An 8,492-nucleotide genomic window follows, 5' to 3' on the forward strand; every position below is an offset into this window, starting at 1 on the left:
TAAACATAATGGTTTATTTTTGGACTTTCATTTTAGTCTGTTGATCTATCTGTCTATCTTTATGCCAGTTTTTTTAACTAATTTAGCTTTGAAATTAATTTTAAAATCAGTAAGTGTGTGGTTTTTTTGTTTGTTTGTTTTTGCCACCAGCCCACTCCCCACTTCATCCCTGAGACCCACGCTTTTTTATTTGTTTGTTTGTTTGTTTTTACTATAATTGATAGAGACGGGTAGAAATCTCCCATTTAGGTATTTTTATAATATACTTTCTTAACTCAGCATTCTATAATTTGAACTAATGTTACATAATTTCATTTAGAATGTAAGAACATTACAATCATCCAATTCTGTCTCTAGCTTATTCCTATTATTTTTAAACTCACAACACATTGCTATAAACTTTGTTATATGTGATAAATTATCTTTGAAAAGTATTAAGACATGATAGACATTTTTATTTACCCATATATTTACCACTTTCTCATTCTTATTCCTTCATGTAGATTTTCATTTCCATCTGTTATCACTTTCCTTTAATATAAGAGCTTCATTTAATGTTTATTTTAGTACACATCTGCTCATGACAAAAATCTGTTTCCTTTTTCATCGGAAGTGTCTTCATTTAAAATTTTTATTACTATATAATTATTTTACATATGATCCATTGCACTCTAATTATATAATGTTATTATATTCTGGAGTTAATTCTTATCATTACTACCCTATAGTGTTGCTCTCTTCTCTAATAGCTATTAAGATTTTGTCTTCATGTTTGATTTTTTTTTTTAAATTGACTATTACATCCTTGGGCTTGGTTTTCTTTGCGTTTATTTTTTCTAATACTTGCTTATTTTCTTGGCAGTTTTCACAACATTTGGAATATCTTAGTTATTATTTATTCAAATAGCTTCTGGGTCCCATTTTTTCTCTCATCTTCTCCTGTAAGTTCAGCTCCCTGTATTTCAGACAATGTATTTTTTGTTAAGTGGGTCATTACGCCTTTTTTGTTTCTCTAGTCTTTATTTCCCCTCTATGAATTCATTCAGATAAATTGTACTGCTCTCTCTATAAATTGATCTTTTCAAGTGTCTAATCAGTTAATCATCTAATAGATTTCTACATCCCTGATATGTTTTTTTCACCTCTAGAAATTTTACCTATTTTTATTGTATTATTATCTAATGAGATTCCTTATATTTTTCCTCAAAATGTATAGCTTTTATTTAAATCTTTTATCTTATTTATAAAAGTCTCCTAATTCCAATGTCTGCATCGTCTCTGAGTCTGTTTCTATTGATTATTTTCCTCCTGATGATGCCATGTTTTCCTTACTTTTTACATCTACATTTACTTATTCTACAATACCAGCGGGGGGTGGAGGGGCCACTGCCTCTTACAGTAGAACTTATAAAAAATGTATAGCCTTTTAGGGATCTTAATAAAAATGTTTAGCCTTTTAGGGATCTTAATAAAAAATATATAGCCTTTTGGGTATCTTAGTAAAATTCCTAAATTTTAGCCTTTTTGAGTCCTAGCTGAGCGCTCACAAATGTCTTTCTATTGATGGTTGGAACTCGACTTGCCAATTTAGCAGTCTCTGGAAATCCATTCCGTTCAGGGTCCCCAGGAGGAAGTCTGTGCCAGATCTACCAGAGTCTCACCAAGTTCTTGCCTAATTTAAAATTTAAGTCAACAATAATGAGTCGTATGCAGAATTTTGGAACCCCTGCTCTGAACAACTCCTTCCTTCCGGGTATTCTGTCCTTCCAATTTTAATTGTTTTATTATTTCTGAACTTCCATCTCTCTTTCTTCCACCCAGTGAGGCTGCTCTTTTCTGGGCTCCATAGCTTTGTGGGTTTTGATCACGGGTGTCTTTTTGTTTTCCTCCCCAAACTAGCCTGCTAGAGCCCTTGGGTTGCCCTTTGAAAGGTTTCTTCTGGCAACAAGCAGAGTTCACCTTGTGTGTTTCCTTTATAGTGCCACCCCATCTATTGTGTGATTCCCCCAAACCGGTGTTTTATATATTTCATCCAGTTTAATGGTTTCTTATTATGGGAATGTAAATCCATTATCCATTTCTCCCTGATGGATACAATCAGAAGTTATTCATTTAAAATAAAACCATTTCATATATAGTTCCTTTATATTTTGTTTCTGCTCAGCAATATGTGAAGGATTTGGATCATAATTATGTTGAGATTTCTTCTGATTCTTACTCATGGTGACTTTTACTGTAAGAATTGGATGGCCTTTTAGTGTGAGCTTTTTTTCATTTGATTTTTAACCTGTGGCGTTCCTAGGAGCTGATCTAAGTGTATGCTTTTGTCGAAAGAACTTGTAATTGCTTCTACTGGAAGCCAGGAGGTGCTACCAACCTGGGGCCTCATTAGCCTGCTTCCGGAAACCTTAGCTTAATGCAGGCATCCCAAGTTCTTTTTTTTTTAGAGGAAGTTCTTTATTTTAAACGTCTTTTTACAAATCAACGTATAGTGTGATATTTGTACAGTCATTTGGATATTGGAAGGATCCACTGTCAAATTATTTAAAGTATATTCCTTATTTTAATCCTCTCTGTAAAAAACCAACTTAAATACATTAAGCTAACAAGCAAGCAAACAAACCCATCTTTCTGGTAACTGTAGCCAGTTCCTTAGAATGCTGTTTCCTAATTGGGTGTCACCCTAGAGCAGCTGACGATTTTCGCCTAAATAAAATGTAACAATGCTTTCTTAACACACAGAAGACGACACTGGCTCCGTGTGCTGGGCCAGGTGGCCGGCATCACTCTGTGGGGATCCCTCCTCTGCACCACCACCCCGCCCCCCAAAAAAAGCCAAAACAACAGCATAGAGTGCTCTAAGCACAAAGAGCTGCTGCGGCGATGTCAGGACACAGCTGACCCTATCTCAGCCCCAAGTTCATTATGGGCCAACATCTTCCTATGAAGCCCTTCTGGCCGTGACCTGGGGTGTGAAAGACCCCGCCACCTTGCTCGTTTGCATTAACACACCTGGCACAGCTGTGTGCTGCAGGTTCTGACCCAGGACTAGAGGCTAGGCTGGTTATTGAGAGCACCCTTGGACTAACCACACCACCACCAGGCAGGCCGGCTGTTTCAGAAACAGGAGAGAGAAGGTGGACCCTGGCTGTGGTCAAAGCTCCCGCCCCCATCCCCACCCCCACACACCTTGGCAGGAAGTAGCCTCTTACCAGTGTGCAGGAACATGTGCCTCTGCAGGGAGCTGGCCCATGGGAAAACACGGGGACAGTGGGGGCAGCTGATCTTCTGTAGGCAGTTGGCATAGGAGTTGCGCCTGGCCCTGAACGCCCTGTCTTCTGGGGGGCTGGCCTGCTCTTCGTCACTAGGCCCATGGGGGTCAGCAGGGGCGGCACTCTGCAGGAACGGGCTGGACTTGTTGGTATCTGTGGTGGCCAGCATCTTCTCGATGCTGGTGAACTCCCCACTCGAGTCCAGGTCCACACTGCCGCTGCTGACCTTGGACCTGCTCTTCACGCCTTTCTTCCTTCCTCTCTTCTTGGACGCGCCAACTGGGCCCTGCTCGGTGGGAGAGGCAGCCTCGGGGCTGGTGGCTGTGGCAGGCGGGTCACCAGAGTTCTGTGGGCTTGTCAAGTCAGCGGGGGTAGGGGTGGCTTTGGGCGTGGCACCCTCCCCAGTGTCGGGGCCTGAGGGACCACTGCCTGCACTGGCCGGCCCTAGCTCAGCCGCCTTGGTCTTCAGTAGAGTGGAGGCCGAGGACACAGAGGAGATGATCTGGGCAATGGAGGCCAGCGGGGGCAACTCCTCGGTCACAGAGGGCTTTGGCAAGAGCAGGGGTGGCTTGGGGCGCAAGGGCCGCAGCAGGGCTGAGCTGCTGATGAGGGCCGAGTTGCTAAGGAGGGTGGGGCAGGCCAGGAGGGGAGAGGAGTAGAAGGGGACAGTGAGCTGCACGGGGGCCTGTAGGGCCTGAGCATGGGGCTCCCTCGGTGGTGCCGTCGAGGTGGCCAGTGCAGGGCCTGCGGGCTTGTCCAAGCCCCCACTGGGCCCAAACACTCCCGGCAGAGTGGGGCCAGTGGGTGGGGCAGCCAGGGGCTGCTCGTCATCTCGGGGGTCCTGCTCAGGTTTCCTGGCCTCACTGGGGGCCTCTGTCTCCTTGTCTCCTCTTCTGGGGTTCTTGGGGACGGAGAGGTCAATGGGCTCCATGGAGCAGCCGTAGGGGGCCAGGGGAGAGGTGCTCACGATGGAGGCAGCGCTTTCCTGTTTCACATGGACCAGGGCCAGGCCCTTCTGGGAGAAGTCCAGTGGCTCACTGAAGTCCACTGCGAAGCCGCTGGAGGGCTCCAGCTTGACTGAGACGTGGGGGCCTGGGCCCGCGTGCAGAAAGCCGTTCTCAGGCTCCAGGAAGGCTGCGATGGGCTTGCGGTAGGAGAAGGCACCGTAGCCGCCCTCCGCCACCAAGCTGGCAGCCTGGGCCACCGGCCCTTCAGCACGTGCAGGTGCTGCTTGAGGATGTGGTGGATGCAGTTGCGCTTGGCCTCAAAGGCTGAGCTGCACTCCTTGCACTCAAACGGCTTGCGGCCCTTCTGGCAGCCGCCCAGGCCTCGGCCGCAATGTGTCCGCATGTGGATGCGCAGTGCCCGGGAGTGCTTGAGGTCTTCCCCGCACAGCCGGCACACGGTGTCTGGGGTGCAGAAGGCATCCACTATCTCAGCGGTGCTGCTGGTCACAGACTCGATGTTTTTCTCGATGTCCTTGCGGGTGGCCTTCAGGTGCTTCTTGCGCAGATGTCCCTCCCTCGCAGTTGGCCTTGACGGTGAAGGGGTAGTGGCAGATCTTGCAGATGTAGGGCCGCTCCCCGCTGTGTATGCAGAGGTGGCGGATGAGGGCGGCTTTTCTGCAGCGATGTAGTCGCAGATGTTGCACTGGTAGGGCGAGATGCCCAGGTGGGAACGCACGTGGGCACGCAGCAGCCCCGAGAAGGTGAACACCTGGTTGCAGAAGCTGCAGGGGTACAGGACCTTCTTGCCGGAGGGCCCCACCATGAGATCCTTGAGGTCACCTTCTGTGATCTCCTGCTTGAGCTTAGCCTCCATGTTCAGGGGCAGCAGTGCCTCGATGATGCTGTCTTGCTCCAGCTGCGTCTTCATCTCAGGTTGGCCTGCCAGTTCCACATGGGGCTGCAGGAAAAGCTGGGTGGTGGCACTGGGCTGGGCCCCAGACTTGGACTGAAGCAGGTGGGCATTAGAGGCAGCCTCCACGGAGCTCTTGGGCAGCTTGGCTGATGCAGCCTGGAGACGCCTGCTGGGTGTTGACCAGGGGCGGGTGTGTGGAGGTGGTCACCACCGTGCGCAGTGCAACCAGGGCCTTTGGCTTTAGTGGGGGCATGTGCTTGAAGATGGCCTGCAGGGGCGTGGGTGGGGCCTTGGCGAGGGGCGGAAGACTGATCTGGGGGGGGGGGTGCGGTGCTGAGGAGGCCATCTTAAGGATCTGCTGGATGTCGGCCTGCTCGATGGCCGACTCATTGGAGATGGGCTTGACCACAATACTGCTGTCAGGCTGGATGATGAAACCCTTCTGGAAGGGCTGTAGGGACAGATGCTTCATGCTTCCCTTGGTGGCTGGGAGGACAGTGAGCTGGCCTCCAAGGGAAGTGGCCTCAAAGGGGGACAGACTCAGCAGGCTGGCACGGGCTGGCTCCTGAGGTAGCTGGCACCTGAGTGTCGCCAGCTGGATGGCCTGGTTGTCATCCAGCAGCGGCTCCTCAGTAAGGGTGACCTTCACGTCTTTGGTGTGCTGCAGGCCCAACAAGGCCAGGAAGACTTTCTGATCAAGTGTGTCCCCAGCCAGGGGCTTGGCCTGCGCCTTCTCCCGCCCCGCGTCCCCAGTGCTGTGGGTCTACCGGTGCAGGGCAAGTGAGTGGGGCATGGGAAATGCTTTGTCTCAGGTCTCGCATACTAAGCAGTGCTGCTGCTAGCTGATGCACCACTGCAGGTTCGCTTCACACCAGGCCTGAGAAATCCGGGGAAACTTCCTGCAGGAGAAGTCAGTGAACCGCAAGTCGTGGAAGCCAGCAGGAATGAGAGGATTGTTCTGTATGAACGTCTTCCCATCGCATCTCTTGGGAGCTGTTTGTGGACGAGAGCGTTGTGGCGCAGCAAACCCCGGTGTGTTCGAAAGGTGACGTGAAGCAGCAAATGTCACATCTCAGGGGGTTATCTGAATGGGTCTCCGTGTGGGTCTCCAACCCATACTTGCACACAAACTCCTTGAAACACACTGGGCAGTGAAAAACTGCATCCTCCTTCATCTCCAGGTCGCCCGACTGCCTGTCTTCCACCATCTTTTTGGCAGGCGCTGGGTCTTCCTTCTCAGACTCGGCGTTGTGACTCAGCTTCCTCTTGGAGGTCAGCCGCCTGCGTTTCAAAGGGGATGGGGGTGGGGGGGAGGCTGTGGCTGTGGTGCCATTGGGGTCCTTCTCATGAATCTTCATATGTCTGTGTATGTTTCCGTTGGTGGTGGAAGACTGGCCGCACACACGGTGCACTTGTACGGCCGCTCACCAGAGTGCACCAGCATGTGGCGGTCTAGGGAGCTGGCCGAGCTCAGCGACTTCCCGCAGATGCTGCAGGAATGGTCGGCTCCTCCCGTGTCTGTGTTGTGCTGACGGATGTGCAGTTAGCTGGTGCTGTGTAGTACAAATCTTTTCACACAGGGGACAGTTATAGGAAGACTTCTCCTCTTTCGTTTCCTGGTTCCTTCTGCCAATCCGGTTTGGTCCTGGAGGCTTTGTGGGGGACTTAACGTCCTGGGAGCTCATGCCATTCTCAGCGATCTTCCCTACACTCATCACTGCCGATATCATGGTGTTGACGGAAGATAGGTCTGAACCTTCCAAGCCAATGGGCAGACAGGACATCATTGGGACAAGGGTTTAAACTCCTAAGAAGCCTCTGCCATAGAACTCCATCTTCTGCCCCACTGAGACACTAGGTGACCCCCCCCCCCCCCCCCACCCCCGCTGTGGCTACGGTCCGCATGGAGGCTATGTGCCTGGGCTTGAGTCTCTCTGTTCGTGTCTGGCTGCCACGCGCTGACCCTGTGTCTTGTTTTCTGCCTATGCGGCTGGCCCTCCTGACAGGCCAGGCTCAATCGTGGGCAGGTTCACACCTCAGAGCCGCCCACTCAGCAGCACAGATGCGGAGCAACCCTGATAAGCAGACACGTGTTGCTCCTGCGAGTCTCCTAGGGACGTTACTGAGCCGCAGCTGCGGCGCCCGGGAGGGGGGCGACGCGGTACCCCCGGCGCCCGCCACCTCCGCCCCGATTTCGGCCCAGGGGTCGCACTTTGCTTCCCGTGAGGGACGGAGGTGGCGCCCCCTGCCCCGACCAGAGCCCCAGGGTGGCCCCACTCCCTCCGGGAAGGCCCCGGGCCAGGGGAGGGCCGGCCCGAGGGCCCAAGTTCTTCTCTACCTTGCAGGGGTAGCACTGTCTTCAGATCTCAGTTAAGCTACTGGCATTTGCTCTCTGCATTGTTGCCAGTTTTCCAGTTACTCACTGTTTTTCACAGTGATCTCAAAGTACTATTTTGTTTTCAGAAAGTTTGGTAGAGGAATTTGGGAGGGAGGGAGAGAGAAAAAGAGGAGAGAAAGACCAGGGGTAGGGGCCCCAGATATAGGAAATGATGGACATTTACCATACAGATTATTATACAGTTATACAGATTAACATTGGAGTTGTCACTTGTTAATTGAATAGACACCATCAATTAAGGTTTCCTGGTGAGAGAGTCGAATTCAGTAACTCAGAGGGATTGAAAATACTTTCCCAGGAGTTCTTTCCACTTTGGTCTATGACCATGTACTATATCCAGTTAACAGGTTTCAAGGTGTATATTATAAACTATCCCTTACAAAACGAACTTGTGGCTTTAAAAGACTCTTACAAAGAAACAAATAATGAAATCTGAAGCATTTAAAATACAGCCATGAGTTGCATAGCATCCATTAGGCAACGGCTGACCTCATATACATCATATACATCGATTATCCCTCTATTTCCCCTGCTAGTCCAAAGTAGAGCATTTCCTATGACACCTTTGGTAAGCCTAGTGGAATAAACTGAAGAAGCAATTTCTATAGACTTACGTAGGAAAAGTGTTTTACCAAAAAAACGAATTAAGCTGTGATTTTCACTGAAATAAAAAGATCCAGTATAGAACTAATACCACATGTGGCAATACTGTGTCGACCCACCTTTAAAACGTAGTTTAACGCTTACACACGTTGAAATGAGAAGAGAGTGTTATGGAATTGTGTGCCCTCAAAATAGAGGTCAAGTCTGTTTAGGTCATGACTCAGTGATACGTGATTCCCCTCCGTTGTTGTGAGCGGGTGAAATTGTCCTATCTGCTGTAAACGCTAACCTCCATGAGGCTAATGAGACAGGAGAAGAGGCAGTTCCAGAGCTGAGGATGGGAGGAAAATGAGACTTCA

General features: G+C 49.7%; 1 pseudogene; it reads right to left on the reverse strand.

The window, feature by feature from the left end:
• Window positions 1-3,117: 3,117 nt before the first annotated feature.
• On the reverse strand, window positions 3,118-6,919 carry LOC101657780 (annotated as a pseudogene).
• Between the last annotated feature and the right edge of the window lie 1,573 nt (window positions 6,920-8,492).

This window comes from Echinops telfairi, unplaced genomic scaffold (genome assembly GCF_000313985.2).
Source record: "Echinops telfairi isolate 266 unplaced genomic scaffold, ASM31398v2 ScPeMD7_7469;HRSCAF=8507_1, whole genome shotgun sequence".
In the NCBI taxonomy this organism is placed as follows: domain Eukaryota; kingdom Metazoa; phylum Chordata; class Mammalia; order Afrosoricida; family Tenrecidae; genus Echinops; species Echinops telfairi.